The sequence below is a fragment of the Octopus bimaculoides genome, chromosome 11, assembly GCF_046866305.1.
Source record: "Octopus bimaculoides isolate indiv1 chromosome 11, ASM4686630v1, whole genome shotgun sequence".
In the NCBI taxonomy this organism is placed as follows: Eukaryota; Metazoa; Mollusca; class Cephalopoda; order Octopoda; family Octopodidae; genus Octopus; species Octopus bimaculoides.
The window spans coordinates 80380340-80400807 of NC_142938.1; the positions used below are offsets into that span (position 1 = coordinate 80380340).

The 20468-nt window shown below is 35.9% G+C and overlaps 1 protein-coding gene across 13 annotated transcripts in view; it reads left to right on the top strand.

Moving 5' to 3' along the window:
* LOC106867980 (uncharacterized) overlaps window positions 1–20468 on the top strand; it is a 635945-nt gene that overhangs the window by 579600 nt on the left and 35877 nt on the right. For all 13 annotated transcript variants that reach the window (XR_016243735.1, XR_016243734.1, XR_016243736.1 and 10 more), the window contains one exon: window positions 14387–14561. The gene's annotated coding sequence lies outside the window, so the exon portion shown is untranslated. The remainder of the gene's footprint in view (window positions 1–14386; window positions 14562–20468) is intronic.

Genomic DNA, 20468 nt, shown 5'->3' on the forward strand with positions numbered 1-20468 from the left:
CATCATCATCATGCTATCAGTCTTCCTTGTTTCCAATCTCCCCTCAATACATGTTCAGCCATGGGGAAATATTACCTTGCTTAGAAACAGGTGAGGGCTGGCGATAGAAAGGGCAACCAGTCTTAGAAAATTTAGCTCAATGAATTCCATTTTCATGCATACAAGCATGAAAAGGTGAGCATTGAAACAATGATGACAATGCTGATAAATGTGTCTGTATATATATATGTGTGTGTGTGTGTGTGTGTGTGTGTGTGTGTGTGTGTGTGTGTGTGTATTGCATTATTATCTCCATTGAATTTTGATCAATTGAAATGGACCATTTTTTCATATGTAATACTCAGCAAACGATACAAAGGTAGAGTTTACATTTTTTATATAAAATCTTGCACAACCATCATTTTGACCTTAGGTTATTATTAAGAGTTTGTGTGTGTGTGTGTGTGTGTGTGCGTGTGCGTGCGTGTGCGTGTGCGTGCGTGTGCGTGTGCGTGCGTGCATGCACGTGTGTAGATAGATAGATAGATAGATAGATAGAAAGATGCATGGATGGATGGATGGATGGATAGATAGATAGATAGATAGATAGATATATGGATGGATAGATAGATGCATAGATAGATAGATGTATAGATGAATAGATATATATATATATATATGCATAGATAGATAGATAGATATTGACCCTAAATTTTCGTGTCATTTCAACTAAGAAAACCCCAACGATCTGAAATCCGACTGCATCACTTCCTTCTCAAGCCTGTTTCCAACTCTATGCCTTCTACTGACAACTGAACGACAGTTTTTCATCCAGCATGAATAATTTGAATAGAGAATAGTGCATACAGCATGAAAAGTTATGCTGTGAATGAATGATAATTTTATAGCCATTCACAATATTAACTCTTTATTGTCATATTCATTTCTAAATACTTTATTTTTATTTTGCATTTTCTGAATTTTCCATATTAGGAAAATGAAACATTTTGTCTGTTTTTATCTTTATTAGTATTTATATTTTATTGCAAATAGAAATTCGTTTGAAGTACTCTAAATGCACTTGGCTGAAAAGGTTATGAATTTCTATTCACTCCCCTTCAAGTCAATAATATTGAGACTGTATGTGTGCTGATCAGGATTCTATTATGGCCTAACCACACAGCAGGACCCAAACTTAATACCATAGATGACAAAATGATTACCAATTCTTACGATATTGCCACAGTTTACACCAGTGCCATATACTTACCTATGGTCAAGTTAACATGGGTCTCTCTCTCTCTATGCTGTTGTTTGACCTGCTAGAAACAACAACCAAGTTTCCATCAAATCATGCCCCGTCGTCTTAGAGAGCCCAAAATGTTTTTTTCTCTTGGTAATGTAGTCTTAGGATAAAGGATGATGGTCATAGCTGGAAAGTGTTGATAATAAATTTGCTTATTCAGGGCCACCTTAGGAATAAAGAACAACAACAACTCCATCCCTCCAGCGAGAGGAACTCAGTTATTGAGAGCAGAGTGTCTTGTGCAAAGCCACAGCACTGCTATAGTGTTAAGACATGAACTCTCAACTCATTAATACTTCTATTGCTGGTATCTCAACCATCATAGATATCAGTCGTATTTAACTATGGATTATGATAACAATATCAATAGGGGGACACTTGTAATTTTCCTAAATTTCTGATGAAATATTTCACAATCAATTTTATTAAGTTGTATGTCTTATCAGTTATAAAGCAATGGAAAAAGTGAACCAAACTGACTTACATGTGAGACATCAAATGAAAAATGTAATAACAAAATGAAATTAAAAATATTAAATTGAATAAAAACTATTGAGTATCCACATTAGCAAAAGAAAGCCATATAATACAATGGTCAGTCCCAAATTTGTCTATTGGTGTTTGGAACAGTTGAATCAGGAGTTCCAGGTCATTCCACTCCAAATTTGAAATGTGGTTTGCATGCTGATAGTAGAAGTTATATCGATAAGAGGCTGTAATGTGTACCTACGTCCAGTTATTCCAATATGTACAATGGCCTTAATCCTTTACACTGACCAATACCTTTAGAAATTGAAAGTCTATTGTGTGTCAATATTTACAGCAGATAATGCAATTTCTTAACTCCATATCCATTTTACTGTGAATCCTTTTAAGTTGAAATTCAGTGAACATCAATATTCTTCTGGAAAACTTGAAAGATCACTACACATAAGTTTGTCTGGTTTTAAGAAATAATGTCAGGAACAATTATTTGAAAAACATTGAAACTTTAGAAACAAGGAATTAAAGATGTGAAATTTATCTTTCTGAAAAAGAAATCTGTTCAGAACAAACATATTTTTACAATCATAAATCAAAATATTTATCTAGATATTACAAAATGCCTGAGGCTGAACCTCATGCAGCCTTATAACCATATAATTTCTTATTATTAGTGCACACATCACATTAAATAATTTTGTCACCATAAACGGTAATTTCCTTTTGAAATGTTCAGAAATGTCTCAGATATGAATTGCCTTGTTTAATACTGGCCATAGCTTTCTTTATTAATGTAGATATTCAGCAGTTTTATTCGATTTATTACACAGACGCATGCACACACAAAATAAGGAAAACATTATTGATGTTTAAATCTATTCAGTTGTCATTTCTGACATATATTTTAGTAACACTTTGAAAGAAAAAACAGCTTCACAAACTCTGGCAAAATGCCCCGTCAGTCACTTCATCAAAGGAATTTGGAAGTTGCAATGAAGAACAAATTCACTCATCAAATTTGTTAGAAAAATACAAAGAAAAGAGAGTAAAGTTTAGGAAACAAAACTCGTAGTCAAAGAACTTAGAGTTGTAATTGATAAGTATAAAATTTCTTTAAATAATGGCCTATCAGCAATATTAAGGAAAGAATCTTAGCAAATTATAACCTATTCATTGCAACTGATGCAACTATTTGTGTGTATACATATATGTCTGTGTGTATATGTTTGTGTGTATATTTATCTACAAACAGATGAATGTGTTTGTAGATAGATCTACATTGTTATAATTCATTTACAGGTGTAATTTAGGAGCATAGCTTGTTGCTTTTGCGTTCTGATGTAATTGGCTATTGTCATGCATGATGTAATTGGCTATTGTCATGCATGATGCAACGCATTATAACAGAGCATGCATGTGTGCACAGATAAGCATTGAAAGATTTATGTCTTATAGAATGGAACGTGGTTTGCATGTTAGAGAAGAAGAAGAAGAAGAATTGTCCTGGGTTTTAAAGCATCAAAAGGAGTGTGTAGGGTGCCAGTCTGCTATGAAGTCACAACTTTCTGCTGAGAGCCTGGTCTAAATGCTAAAAGCTTACGGTGCTCCTTAACCATTTTGTTACCATATTTCTGTTGAGATGCTCTGTGTTTCTTTCAATTAATTTTAAATCTAACAAAGAATTTAGTGAAATAACTTAGTTATCATTCAGCTAGTGTTAGGAACATAATTTGTGACTAAGGTTTGATGGAAGATTTTAATTTAAAACTTATGAAAACAAGACATTTGTACTACAGAGCCAGTTTCAGCCAGGCTGGTATCGAAACGGTTAAGTATATCTATGTCTCTTTAAATTTTTTCAATTGCTTCAGAACTTTACATTTTAGGGATCTGTGGGGTTGAATGTACACATTTGCCAAAAACACTATAATATCCATGGCTAAATTAGGGAACTCTCACAGCTTCCATCCACGGATTGCATAAGAGACATGAGAAGAATTATGTAATTGATGAGTGGTTTGTTAATTGATACTAATAAATTCAAATTCAATTCTTGCCACATCTTTAAGAAAGTTCTATTCTGTCAGAAGATTTTGTTCCTATTTGCACTTTGCATTAATACAATAATTTTATTGTTACCCAACAATGTGAAATGTTATGGTAGTTTTAGGCATCCTCTGTGTATGTGCATGTGTGTGTCTAAAACTGGTAACTGCATTGTAAAGAATGTAAACCTTTCTTTTCTATTCCTTCATTATCAATATTGGTATTCTTTTACTGGAAATAATTAAGAACAAATTCCATTCTATTCTTTTCTATTCATGTAAAGTATATAAATACCAAAACATTGGGTTAACATAAACTAGAAATTCCAGGTTTATTCAACATTTGACTGATTACTGTAGACTATGACAAGGAAAAAGACATGCCAATACCGTATTCGATATTATTATACGAAACATGTTGCTATTGTTATTACTATAACAACAGAATGGTTAATGTCTTGTTTAGCTGGGATATTTTTATTTTCTTTTTAACAAAATTATCTTTATCTTTTATTGCCTCTGGATCTAACAGTAGTTGAAATGGTAACGGAATGAAACTCTGAGCAGAAATGGTTGTGAGAAATTCAAGAAGATTGAAGGAATGCAAGAAGGGAAGAAAATAAAACTGATGGAATTCAAAGGAATTAATCAAACACAAAGAGAAAGAGAAGAATAGTTGTAAAACTTAATAATAAATTGTTTATTTAGTTTTATATGTATATATATATATATATATATATATATATATATATATATACATATATATCATCATCATCATCATCATCGTTTAACGTCCGCTTTCCATGCTAGCATGGGTTGGACGATTTGACTGAGGACTGGTGAAACCGGATGGCAATACCAGGCTCCAGTCTGATTTGGCAGAGTTTCTACAGCTGGATGCCCTTCCTAACGCCAACCACTCAGAGAGTGTAGTGGGTGCTTTTACGTGTCACCCGCATGAAAACGGCCACGCTCGAAATGGTGTCTTTTATGTGCCACCCGCACAAGCCAGTCCAGGGGCACTGGCAACGATCTCGCTCGAAAATCCTACAGGAGCCAGTCAGGCGGTACTGGCAACGGCCATGCTCAAAATGGTGCATCTCATGTGCCACCCGCACAAGAACCAGTCCAGGGGCACTGGCAACGATCTTACTTGGCTTGCCGGGTCTTCTCACGCACAGCACATTTCCAAAGGTCTCGGTCAGTAGTCATCGCCTCGGTGAGGCCCAATGTACGAAGGTCTTGCCTCACCACCTCAGCCCAGGTCTTCCTGGGCCTACCTCTTCCACGGGTTCCCTCAACTGTTAGGGTGTGGCACTTTTTCACGCAGCTATCCTCCTCCATTCTCACCACATGTCCATACCAGCGCAATCGTCTCTCTTGCACGCCACAACTGATGCTTCTAATGTTCAGCTTTTCTCTCAAGATACTTACACTCTGACGGGTATTCACATTGACATTACACATCCAACGGAGCATATATATATATATATATATATATATATATATATATATATACATATATATGTGTATGTATATATATATTTATATATATTATTATTATTATTATTATTATTATTATTATTATTATTATTATTATTATTATTATCTGTATCTTCCCATATTGGCCTGGAGAATCTTGGTTATGTGAATTTGGATACATTGCATGTTGAATTGTCAATGCAAATGGTTTGCATCGCTTGATGCCCACCTTAACTGAGATAAGTTACCTGTAAAGAGAAACATCATCACGTGACTGTAGACACCATCATCATCCTTATCATTATCATCGTTTAACAACTCGCTCTCCATGCTGGTATGGGTTTGACAGTTTTACATGGAGCTGGCCAACCAGAGAGCTGTCCAGACTCCAACCGTCTGTTGTGACATGGTTTCTACGGTTGGATGCCCTTCCTATTGCCAACCACTTAAAAGAGTGTTCTGGGTGCTTTTTACGTGCCACTGGAACTGGTGCATTGATGCATCACTGGCACAGGTGCTTTTTAAGTGGCACCGGCACCTGAAAGGAGAAGCCTGTCTGTGTGGAAGACAGCGGTTTTACTTAGCTTGACGTGTCTTATCAAGTACAGCAAACACCACATCTCCTGGTCCCTTATCAATTCCTCAGTGAAGCCCAATGTCAGAAGATCTTTTCTAACCACTTCATCCCACATTTTCCTGGCTCAGCCCCTTCCACAGGTCTCCTCCAGAATTAGTTCTCAACACTTCTTTACACAGCTCACCTCATCCATATCCATCACATGACCAAGCCAGCACAGTCTTCTGTCTTGCACACAACATCTGATGCCTCTTATACCTAAACTCATTTGCACTCACGCATGCACACTCACATTACACATCCTGCAGGACAGGTTGGCTTCATTTATTTCAAGCCTTTGCAAATCCTCTGCAGGGGTACTCTGTCATATTTGACCTGGGAGCTAAACAACATATGCAAACAACATATCCCAGATTCTGGTCACATACTCTGCTAGAAATAGCAGTCAAATCTTTTGAAAATATGCTACTGTCTTCGAAAAAAAGATAGGAAAGATACTATTATGGATATTATAGTGTGAGAAAAACTATGGTAGAAAGACAGGATGGTCACAGTTAGAATGCTTTTGATTAGGCTAATCTGGAGTGAGCCCCCCCCCCCCCCAGGACCGATAATCCCAAACTAAATTATTTCTTTCTAAAACAGTTGAATCTTAAAGTTACTTTCAGCAGAGTCTAGATACAGAGATAGTAAAGGTGTGATTAAAATGAAAATAACGATTGCTAAACAAAGATGATGGCTGAGAAAAAGTGGGACGTGGTTGGGTGTGTCATGGATACTTAGCAACAAAGAAGTGTTCAAGCATCTTTGGCCTGCAGCTCTGCCAAACAGAACAGTTGCCATGACACCAAGCAGTGAAGCTGGGAATGAGCAGCTTTGGCAAGCAACCCCTATTGTAGGCCATATCTACCACATGTTAAACTAACAACAACAACAACAACATTTCCTATGGAGTAAAGGACAAGGAAAACGAAATTGAAAATTAAAAATAAGCAAAGTTTTCTGAAAATGCTGCCTTTTTCTCAAATTACTTGCAACAGTAGACACTCTGTGTAATCTCGATTGATTGTAAATCTACAGAGCTTCATTGTGACAGTGATTGACGACTTTGGAATCGTGTGTGTGTGTGTTTGCAAATTAATGCACCAACTTTCTGGCTAATAGATTCTTGTTCATATTCAATTGCTATGACATTCACTCGATACCTTTGTGAGATGAAGAAAATAAACAGATGCAAGCAAAGCAAAGTAACATCCATGCAGACCCAAACAAATAATATATCTCTAATCTAAAGAAGACTATTGTCTACAGAGGAACATTTCTCGAGCGTAAGGAAACAGTTTCACTTCTAAACATCTAAGATTGAAATAATAGAATAAAAAAAAAAACAGAGAAGAAAAGTAAAAGAAATCAGAAAAAGGTGTTCTGAAACAAGACACTAGGATTACTTTAATATAATTAAAAAAAAATCCTTCCTATAAGAGTGACAAAGGGAGGTGTGTAAAACTGCTGTATCAGAAGAATTCTACCATTGTCAGAAAGTGACTAAATAGAAAGCAATCAACTGGAAATTTGGGGGGGGGGGGCAGCAATAACCCATTTATTATGTGTGTGTGTTAATCTGTATTGTGTGTGTATGTGTTTAATATATGCACACACATGTAGGTTATTGGTTTTTCACCATTTCCCAAATTCCTAATTAATTACTTCACATATATATATATATATATATATATATATATATATGAGTGCATTAATAGTATTTTATTTCATTATTACATTGTGTTATAGAATATGTCTGTAGATTTATTTTTAAACACTCTGTATTCATCAATGAATGTAAACAGCAAGCCTGGTGTATATAGTTTTTTGTGGATAGGGAAAGCAGGGGCCAGCTGAACATGCTGCATTTCAATCCTTTAATCAGGGCTCACGAGAAGCAGCATCCCAGCAACAACAATCAGCCCAGTTTGCTAACAGGGTTTTCTTTCATTGCTAAACTGTATGGCAGAATATATTGCTAATTTTTCTTTCTTTAACATGTCTATGTATACAATATTCTTGTGGACTGGGAACAGCAGGATATGCTATGTTTCTGTGTGTGTGTATGTGTGTGTGTGTATATCTACGTATGTATGTGTGGGTGTGTGTGTGTATTGAGAGAAAGAGAAGTTAAATAGTAAGACAGATAGATAGATATACACACACACAAAGATTCTATGGTATATATGTATCCAAACTTGAGGCAAAGGTGCTAAACAACAATATAATATTTAAAATGACTTAAACAGATTTCATCTTCATCTTGTCACTAAATGATAGAGAGAAATTGATTTGAGAAACCAGAATTATTCCTTACAAAATATGTATGGCTGGCGCCTTTGTAAATATGAGATGATAATAGTACCACTTCTTTCGTCTGTTTTTACGTTTTGAGTTCAAATTCTGCTGGGGTTGACTTTGCCTTTCATTCTTTCAGGGTTGATAAATTAAGTACCAGTTGCGTATTGGGGTTGATCTAATCGACTGGTTCCCTCTCCAAAAATTTCAGGCCTTTTTCCTAGAGTAGAAAAGGATACTAGTACCACTTCTGTGCATGAAGATATTGGAAAAGTTACTTAGGGTTTGCTACTAGCATTAAACAGCAACTGCTGGCTACTTTGGAATGGCAAAGTAAGGTGATTCGAAAATCAAGGATGAATTGATCCATGCTTGCATTTTCAGAAACCATTTGCAAGAAGAAGTTTAGTGATTCCAACAGAAACCATTTCCCATGAAAGGAAATCATCATCATCATCATCATCATCGTTCGATTTCCATGCTGGTATGGGTTGGACGGTTTGGCTCCGTCCAACCCATGCCAGCATGGAAAGTGGATATTAAACAATGATGATTTCCTTTCATGGAAAATGGTTTCTGTTGGAATCACTAAACTTCTTCTTGCTAAAAACACACATACAACACACTTCCATGTAGTTTCTGCTTACCAGTTTCATTTCGAAGGCATTGGTCTGCCCAAGGCAATAGTAGAAGCTAGCTGCCCTAAATGTCATGCAACGGGTCTGGAACTAAAACTAAGGGTTGAGCAAGAAACTCCTTAATCTGCTTCATCTGCATCAAAATTAGTTGTTTAAAAATTATGAATAATATGAAAACATTGCTAAAAAGGTCAACTCACACTTGATGGTAAATATGAAAAAATAATGTATAGGCAGAGGTGTAGCTGTGTGGTAAGAAGTTTACTTCCCAACCATGTTGCTCTGAGTTCAGTCCCACTGCATGGTGCCTTGGACAAGTGTCTTCTATGATAAACTTCAGGCTGACCAAAACCTTGTGGGTGAATTTGGTAGATGGAAACTGGAAGAAGCCCATTGCATGTGTGTATGTCTTTGTGTCCATATTTATCCCCCACCATTGCTTGGCAGCTGGTGTTGGTGAGTTTATGTCCCTGTAAATTAGGGGTTTCGGCAAAAGAGACTGATAAAATAAGTACCATGCTTTAGAGAAATTGATAGCAGGGTTCATTCATTTGACTAAAATTCTTCAAAGCAGTACCTCAGCATGGCTACAGCCCCTAATAACTGGAGCAAGTGAAAGACACACACACAGAGGCATGGCTGTGTGGTAAGAAGCTTGCTTCCCAACCACATGGTTCCGCGTTCAGTCCCACTGCATGGCACCTTGGGCAAGTGTCTTCTACTATAGCCTTGGGCCAACCAACCAAAGCCTTGTGAGTGGATTTGATAGATGGAAACTGCAAGAAGCCTGTCATATATATGCGTGTGTGTCTGTGTTTGTTCCCTCACCATCACTTGACAACTGATATTAGTGTGTTTATGTCCTCATAACTTAGCAGTTCGGCCAAAGAGACTGATAGAATAAGTACCAAGCTTACAAAGAATAAGTCCTGGGATCGATATGTTTGACTTAAAGGCAGTGCTCCAGCATGGCTGCAGTCAAATGACTGAAACAAATAAAAGAATATATATATATATATATATTCTACACACTGCTCTTTCCATTGACCATCTTCTTCAAATATTCGTCAATCCATCATTTCAGAATCACTTTGGAATATTCTTCCTGTTCAGCTTCCCTCTCTGCAAATTCCTTGTATTCTTCCATTATGCCTTTCTTTCCTTACTGTTTTTCTTTCCTTGTTTCCCTCTCAGATGCCAGCAGTATGTCATTTTGACTCACATTTGTCAATATACCTGTAAAATATATACACATATATATATATAAACAATTTAAGAAGTAAAAATTGATAGTAAAAAATGAAAAGGACCCTTATACTTGTACACATAGACATGCACACGCAAATATGCACGTGCAAGAATTACAAATTAGCATCCAGTTTATTCCAGGGTCGAGAAAAATAATAAAAAGAAATTCAAAGCAGTAAAATAACAATACATGAACAAAAATGTGTAAAACTAGTTATCAGTGTTTGTAAAGAAAGATATCCCATTTCAAAATTGCAGATTATCATGACAGAAAAGTTATCTCACAAATAACATTGAAATAAAAGACAACGCTTAACCAGATTTGATGCTGTTTTAGGATCATAAACATTTCTAAAACCAGACCAAAAACAGAAAAAGAAAGAAAAGCAAAACGAAACAATGAAATAAATTCTCATCACTATTATTATTATTATTATTATTATTATTATTATGATTATTATTATTGTTATTTAGTAGTCTTATTTTTATCACGTACTTTCACTGCACTACTGAGCGGTGAGATAGCAGAATCGTTAGCATGCCGGGCAAAATGCCTAGTGGTATTTCATCCATCTTTACATCCTGAGTTCAAATTCTACCAAGGTCAACTTTGCCTTTCATCCTTTTGGGGTCGATAAAATAAGTACCAGTTTAGTATTGGGGTTCATGTAATCGACTTAGCCTCTTCCCCAGAATTACTGGCCTTGTGCCAAAATTTGAAATCATCATCATTATTATTATTGAGTGAGAGCATAATGCATGCCATCACAGTGATACTGGGGTACAAATATACGAAGCCCAATATACCCATCATGACTACCCGTCTAATAAGGGTACACCAGGCACATGCATCACTACCACATGTGTGCAACATGGTGATCTTATATCAAGACAAACAGCGCATGACCTTGCAGGTGAGGCCTAGTTAGAATTTTCTTCATGTTGAGTAACCTATTATTATTATTATCATTATTATTATTATTATTATTATTATTATTATTATTATTATTATCATTATTATTATTATTATTATTATTATTATTATTATTATTATTATTATTCAGTAGTTTTATTTTTATAACGTGCTTTCACTTCACTACCGAGCGCAGCTCTGTGCGCCTTGGGTATGTGCTGTGGTTTGCTGTGGTGCTCTTATGTTTACTGTATTGAAAGTGTTTTGCGTAGAATGTGTGCAGTACCCAGTAGTGCAATTTTCTGTATGTTATATATATTTGTAAGTCCTGGTGTTTTTGTTATGTATTTGTCTGAATATTTTTTTATTATACCTAAGGCACCTACTATGATAGGAATTGTTTCTGTTTTTAGATTCCACATTCGAGTTATCTCTATTTCCAGGTCTTTGTATTTTGAAAGTTTTTCCATTTCTTTTAGAGAAACGTTGTCATCTGCTGGTATTGAAACATCAATTAGAAGGCATTTTTTTCCTTCATGATCTTTGACAACTATATCTGGTCTATTTGCCTTAATTTCTCTATCTGTGTGTATTGGCATATCCCAGAGTATGGTTGCTTTCTCGTTTTCTGTGACCTTTTCTGGCGTGTGTTTATACCATCTTTTTTCTGTTGCTATTCCATAATGTTGGCATAGCTTCCAGTGTATATAGGTCCCAGCTCTGTCGTGTCTGTGAATATATTCCTTCTTAGCCAGGACTGGGCAGCCAGAGATAATATGATTTATTGTTTCTTGTCGATCTCCACATATTCTACAGTTACTTGTTATATTTCTTTTCATTATGTGTTTTTGGTAATTTCTGGTGGGGAGGCTTTGGTCTTGTGCAGCAATTAAAAATCCTTCAGTCTCTGCTTTGAGTCCTGAGCTTCTCAGCCATCGCTGGGATTTTTCTCTGTCTATTTCTTTCGCATTTAGTTTAGCCCAGTATTTACCATGTAGGGGCTTTTCTTGCCATCGTTTTATCATGGTCCGTTGCTGTTCTAGTTTTAGTTTGGATTTCATTTGTTTTATAGCTTTTGTTGTTTCTTCTTCTTCTTCTTCGTATTTGTTAGGTAGATTGATTTCTTGTTTGTATTTGTCAGCTTCCTTAAATACTGAAAACAGTTTTTTGTTTTGCTCGTGTTTTGTGGCTATTTGTATTAGTTTCCCTTGCTTCTGGAGTAGGTATTTTTGCAGTCCTATGGTGGTTATTTTATAATAGTTTTCTAGCTGTATAAGACCCCTGCCACCTTCTGTGCGTTGTATATATAGCCTTTCTATGTCAGATTTTGGGTGGTGCATCCTATATCCTGTCATTATTTTTCTTGTTTTCCTGTCTATTTTACATAGTTCGTTTAGTGTCCAGTTAAGGATGTTGTAGCTGTAGCTTATAACTGGGACAGCTAAAGTGTTGATACCCATTATCTTGTTTTTAGCATTGAGCTCTGTTTTTAGTATTGATCTAACTCGTCTATAGTACTCTTTCTTTATTTTTTCTTTCATTTGTGTATGTTGTATCCTATCTAGTTCATTGACTCCTAAATACTTATATGGTTGGCTTTCGTCTAGTTCTCTTATTTCATTGGCTTTATCTAGTGTTATATTGCTACTTTTAACTAATTTTCCTCTTTTCAGGGTTGCTTTGGCACATTTTTCTAATCCGAATTTCATTTCTATTTCCTTGGTAAAGCCGTGTACTGTCTGTAGTAGTGTTTCTAGCTCTTTGTCGTTTTTTGCATATAATTTTAGGTCATCCATATATAGAAGGTGGCTGACTGTTTTTCCATAGCATTTGTAACCGCATCCAGTTCTATTTAGCAATTCTGTGAGAGGTGTGAGTGCCAGGCAGAACAGGAGTGGAGAGAGCGTGTCTCCCTGGAATATTCCTCTTCTAATGGGGATGGCTTTCGTTTTCACAAGTCCCTCTTTTGTTTGGAGCTGTAGCACTGTCTGCCATTTGTTCATTGAGTGCTCTATGTATTTTATGATAATTGGTGCCACCTTGTTTATGGCTAGTGTTTCCAGAATCCACGTGTGGGGAACACTGTCGAAAGCCTTTTGGTAGTCCACCCAGGCCATACTGAGGCCTTTCTTCTTTCTGCGGCTGTCTTCAGTTATGGCTTTATTGATCAATAATTGATCTTTACAGCCGTATGAGCCCTTGCAGCATCCCTTATTATTATTATTATCATTATTATTATTATTATTATTATTATTATTATTATTATTATTATTATTATTATTATTATTATTATTATTATCATTATTATTATTATTATTATTATTATTATTATTATTATTATTATTATTATCATTATTATTATTATTATGGTGGTGGTGGTGGTGGTGGTGGCGAGCTGGCAGAATCATTAGCATGCCAGGCAAAATGCTTTGTGGCATTTCATTCATCTCTACGTTCTGAGTTCAAATTCCACCAAGGTCGACTTTGCCTGTCATCCTTTCCGGAAATAAGTACCAGTTGTGTACTGGGATTGATGTTATTGACTAGCTGCCTGCCTCCCCAATTTCCAGATTTTATTATTTATTGTCTGACCATGATTTCAAAGTATTACCAGCATCATCTGGCTTTTATACATTCGATTAAGTATCCAGAACAGAAATTCACCCTGTACTTTCAGGTTTCGTATGACCCGAAAATCTATATCTCAATCATCCAGCTTGTAGCTTTGTAGAATCAAAACCACAAGTCAATGTTTGGGATAGATTATTAGCTCTTGTAAGTTCCAGGATGAGGTTCGTTCTGGTTCCAGTTACCAAATTAAATTGTACTTTAGTATTGAGTACTCACTCCTTCTATATGTTACCATAACTGTATGAATGTATGTAAATGCATGTGTGTGAGTGTGTGTGTGTTTATAAGCTCTCATGATCTACGATACACAGAAACACATGTTCACATACATATTCTTGAGACATAAGCAAAGAGATTTGAAACTAATAAGCTAGTAATATAACCCCCCCCCTCTCTCTCTCTCTCTCGCTTTATTCTCTCTAATAATACAGATGTACAACTTCTCACCAATCATATCAAACATATGGCATTTATTGATGTACTCATCTATTTCTTTGTCTATTCATTAGCACTTTATATTTTTCATAATATTATTACACTTTTGATACTTTGAATCATGAATTTTTATCATTATTTATCATTATTATTGTTATTGTTATTATTATTGTTATTATTATTATTATTATTATTATTATTATTATTATCATTATCATCATTGTTATTATTGTTATTCTTTTTCTTCTTATGATTATTATTCTGGAAAGCCCGTAATTTATGTATTTTCATCTTCATATATATTTACAGCATTCCAGCTTGTTAAAAACCATTTTAACAACAAACACATAAATCCAAGAGAGCACCACTGGACTTTAATATTCATAAGCTGATGACCAGTCAACACATCTGACTCAACAAGAGACCGTCACTCATTTGCAAAGGCTTAAAGTCTATCCAACAACTTCACACAACTCATTAAATGGTAAGTTATACATCTAAATATATCCTCCCCTCTCGTAATTTCTGTTTAAGAGAAAAACTTATGTGATTAGTCACCTGGTCTAAATTTTAGCTTGCTTCACTATACATCTGCAAACGCACACACACAGAAAACAAAAGATGACCACATATATACTGAGACTGACATATGTATATTTAAATATAATGAATGATAGCAGGGACCATAGAAACCCAGAAGCTGAAACCTATAAAGGACTAATGATATTTGGATGGGTGTATATATTTTTTTATTATTGGTTTCTGTCATAGGACTACAGTAATATGGGGTGCAGCCCTCCAGTACTTTTTAGTCGATCATTTGTGTATGTATATATATATATATATACAAATATATATATATATAATGTAATGTTCCTTAAATACATGTACTGTGCTCTTCAAATAAATAATATATGTAAAATATACATGTGTGTGTGTGTGTAAGAATATATATATATGAGTGTGTGTGTGTATATGTATGTGTAAGTATATATATATACATATACGCATACTTTAGTGTATATATATGTGTGTGTGTGTGTGTGTGTGTGTGTGTGTGTGTGTGTGTGTGTGTGTGTGTGTGTGTGTGTGTGTATGTCATCATCATCAACAATATTTTAACTTCCACTTTTCCATGCTTGCCTAATTTGGATGGAATTTGTTGAGGTGGACTTTCTTTCTACAGCTAGATGACCAACCTTCATCCATTCCCAAAATGTTTTCCAATGACCAGACATGTTTTCATGGAAGATTGGAAATGAGGGATGCTGATTGTATAACTGTAATGCATGCTTACAACTACCATGCAACATCAGGACAAGGGGACAGTATCACACACGCACACACATAAGCAGGCAGACAGACGACAGACAGACAATTAGCACCTCTCAGCTTTGGTCTACCTCAGCCCAAGGCTATAATAAAAGGCACTTGCACAAGGTACTATGCAATGGAACTGAAACCAAAACCATGTGGTTAGCAAGCAAACTTCTTGCCACACATCCACACCCTTATATGCATGTGTGTATGTGTGTGTGTGTTAAATATATAATTTGGATAATAACCTCATAATGTGCACTTAAAAGCTCTTATACTGTTACTGGCTACCACATGTCATTCTACAGCAGGATATTCTTCAAGGCTGGATAAACATGTGGAACTCCTCCACTATTGTATAGGATTAATATAAGAATAATACAACATGAGGATTGAAAATGCCAGGCTTCAATAGCAAACCACAACTTTCGTTTCTGCACTAGACACCAGCTATGAGTTGCTGAGTTTATATCTATATATCATTATATAAAATTATTCTTCAGAATTACTATATAATTAAATATTTTCAGCAACAGCTGTGTGGAAGCTTCCTCAGGTGGAATGCAATCAAGCACAGTGCTTGAGTGCATTCCCATTGAGGAATAATCCAAACACACATCTGCTGCTTATTCATATCGAAGCTGATGTCCAGTGCAGAAACAAATGTGAACAAATGTGATTTGCTGTTAAAGCCCGGCATTTATTTATATAAAAGAGTTATAGGATGAAGGGGGATAAGATCTGGGCTACATATGTTTCGTAACGAGCGGAACCTCAGAAGGGGTAAGTATCCAAGCAAGATGTATATCGTAGGTTCCTCTTCAGGCCAAGGATATCTTAATTAAATGAAAGTTTACATTGCTGCAAGGAGGTACATGGTAACATGTGGAAGATTCAATCAGAACGTGACAACATTAACATGTACCTCCTCGTGACAATGTAAACTTCCATTTAATCAAGATATCTTTGGCCTGAAGAGGAGCCTGTGGAATACACCTTGCTTGGATATTTACCACTTCTGAGGTTCCATTCGCTGTGAAACATATGTAGCCCAGATCTTATCTATTCCATTCCATAACTCTTGTATTCTTATTCGTACACCCAGCAACCGTAGTCGCCTACCGTGAAATATAAAAGAACTTTTTACAGTTTATTGCACTTTGATACAGAAAAATCCACAGCCTTCCGTCTCAATAAACGACTGTTGTCCTTGAAAATTGTTTTTTTATATTTGCTATGGATTGGTTGAAGCTAACTTTCTTCCTACACCTCGATCCCTGGATCTCACATTTATTAATATATATATTAAGTATATGATTTCACCTTATAAAACAAAGATCAACAAATTCAATCATACTCTACATAAATGGAGGAGATTAGATGTTAAAATGGATGACAATTTTTTTTTATTCCAAATTATCATCCATATCAACATCTAATCTCCTCCATTTACGTAAACTGGGATTGAATTTGTTGAACTTTGTTTTATAAGTGAAATCATATACTTTATATATCTATGTAACTTTTCATATCTAATTTACACCAGTCAATTCAAAGTACAGTATGAAGAAGCAACATTAGAAATCCTTTGAAAACTACTCCAATTAGAGGACGAATTCACATTCAACTTTTAAAAAGCATAAATATATATATATATATATATATATATATATATATATATATATATATATATATATATATATTTATATATATACTTTATTATTATTATCAAAGCTGCAAAAATATTGCAAAAATCTGCTACTCAGAGTTTCCCCATTGCCATTTTTCAATCTAAACTGTCCGATGGACAGGAATGTGAAACTCTGAGTATCAGTTTTTCGTGATGTTTTCGCAGCTTTAATACTAATACAGCATATTACTCTACCTCAGATATTCAAGTACTATTTTTCCCCTCCTTACTTTACATTTATGTGCTTACGTTCGTGTATATATATATTTATATATAATAGTGGTACAACAAGGCACCAATGTTTACTGGAAAGAGCAGTCGATAATTTTACGACGCTATAGTAAAGCTTCACTGTGTCTATATACTGTCAAAGATGTAGGAGGGCAGCGAACATAAAGAATTTTATCTTACCTCTAAGAAGAACATTAGATAAAATCTTGGTAGAGGCGTTGGTCTCGGGACCACTCATGTCTTGCCGCTGAGGTTGGGGGTAAGCAAGGGCATGCTCCCCGTAAAAAATCCAGCTCCAAAATAGCCTCATGATAGCAAGGGAGAATGGGCACCAGCCAGCCCAAGGTTGGGGTGGGCTGCACCTGCCTACCTTGGTTGCTATGGTATTGAGGTAGATTCGGCCACCCCTGTTATCGGGGACAAAACCCGGATTTAAAACACTGGATGATGATGATGATATATATATATATATATATATATATATATAATATATATATATATATAGAGAGAGAGAGAGAGAGAGTTAGATAGACGTTTTTATACTACTGGATACTTTGTCTAATTAATCTCATCAGTTATTCGTAATAAGAATTACATATAATCAATACCACCCATGTTTTCGCTACTCTTATGTATATATCATTACATGTTTAATGTTTAACTACTTTATTTTGTTGCGGATATTGCTTAGCTGGATGCAATTCCAGTTCATAGCACTTGAGGCACAGTATGTAACCTTAGAAACTTGTTTTTATTGCTAGTGAACTATCAGTATTTTGTGTATGTGTGCATGCACACACAGGCACATGTAGACATGCAGATGTATATATTTATATGTATGCATGTATGTGTAAAAATATATTTACATACACCTATGTATAACACTACATACATATTAACACATAATTATATTTTTAAAACTGCATTTATATTTATACATAAGCACGTACACCTATATATGTATGGAAAATAGACACTAAATGATGATGATAATATGGTGGTGGTGGTGGTGGTGGTGGTGGTGGTGGTGGCAGTAGTAGCAAGCAGACAGACAGACAAACAGAATATGATGGATTCACACTGCTGTTAAATGCAACAAAGTGAAAACACCCTTAGGTGATGTAGAACAACATATTTATTGGAAGCTGAATCAGATGTGAGTTGCTACTCATCACTTCTCAGCGTTTCTTGGTCCCAACATCTGAAGCCTAAAAATTACAAAATTAACAAACTCCAAATATGAGGGGAAGTCAAAAATTATCTGCACTTTTGCCATAACATGTCTTTATTATTGATAACACTGCCTTCTGTGCATGCATGCTTATAGTTGGTACTGTTGTGGTCACATGATCAAAAATTTGAGCCTGATTGTGCCATTTTTTTTTCTGGCTTTACAGTGTAAGCATGGCTGCTCCACTAGCAATGTCCACCAAAGAAGAACAAAGATCAGTGATCCGATTTCTCTGGTCAGAAGGTGTGTCTGGTGCTGAAATTCATTGGAGGCTTTTAGCACAATATGGGGACAGTGTACTATCATGTGGAAGCATGTATGAGTGGATTGAGAAGTTTAAAAGGGGCCAGACAAGTGTGAAGTGAGAACAGGATACCCATCAACCTCCACCACTGACAAGAAGATTCAGCAGGCTGGCATAATTTAGGGCTCATTCTGGTTCCCAAAGCCATCATGGTTACATATTTTGGTAGACATCACTAGTAAAAGAAAAACAGTATAGGTCCCTGCCAATTCACTCAACCCCTGAAGTACTTTCTTTCTTGGAGTTCCTTACACATTCAATTGCACTGAATGAACGTCTTGGATTTTTTGGGGGGTCTAGAATGCAGATGATTTGCAAAAACTAGAACGAAATGAAGAAGCATGATGCTCTGCGGGAATGTGTTCTGTTAGTGTGCATGAACGACAGGGCAAATGAGCTGAGAGTAAAGTATAAAAGGAATCGGATTTAGTTTGCAAGAAGTAAAACCATATATGGACATTGTGATGCACAAGGGTGTCAACAGCTTGATGGAAGAATGTGCAAAGTGTTCAGAGGAAATGAAACCTGCTGAAAGAGGAAGAGCTCAGAAGACAGGGAGCAAAATGGCAAAACCCAGGCTCGAAATGCCAAAACTTCTCAAAAAAGAAGACAATGGACTGCAATATGCTGCACTGGTGCACGCTTGTGTGTTCATGCAAGTATCATCAAAGAGAGAATATTAAAACAAGGGTAGAAATGGCAGCCAGCATGCCCTCACTGTTCTTCTCTACTCATTTCCACATCAATAACCCCCTCTTTCTCACAACTTCCCCAACACCTCTTCACCCTCATGCCTATAAACCTTTCAAGCACCCCTCCATTCATCCCCTTCTGTCATTTTTATAACATGGGATAGCACCAACCTCATCACTCAGTTTCTTCCTATCTCCTGATCCTACTTTTTACGATTCCCTTCCATTATTCCCCCCACTGACACCCTCTCACAACAATAAATCTATTTCTCCCACCTAAAATCTCTCAACACCTCACCAAAAGACATCCCCCCTTCTCTCTCCCTCCTATCATTCCTGTCAGTTGTGAGGGTTCTTTAGTCTTGCAAACTACATGGCAACCCCACTAGTAGTGGAGTCACAAACAATGCATCCTCCAGCACCCTCTGTAAAGTGGCTGATGAACTGAGCAGCAGGGACAATACAGGGCCAAGAGGACTATTTAATTCTCAATTCTGAATCTGGCCTATTTCCTGTCTCATTGTTTTGTTATTTTCCTCCTAATAACTATGTAGTTATTATTATAACAAAACAATGAGACAGGAAGTAGACCAAATCCAGAATCGAAAATTAGAGTCCTCTTGGCCAGATTCATTAATCTGGGAAATACTACACAGTTATGTCGACATTCACTATTAAGTACCACAGCTACCATTGTCCACCAATATCTGTTTTCAACTGAGGAGATTAATGGAATTGGATGCATAGACAAAATTGTGGAACTTCATAAGATAGATTGTACCTGCCTTGGGTGGCAGACTTAATTTGTCACACCATGTTTAACATCACTCTTCAGTGCTCAGGTGCTTTTAATGGAAGTCATCCTTTTGTAAGCATTTGCCCTGGGATTCCATTCTGAAAATAACTGCCTTCCAACCCTCAAGGAA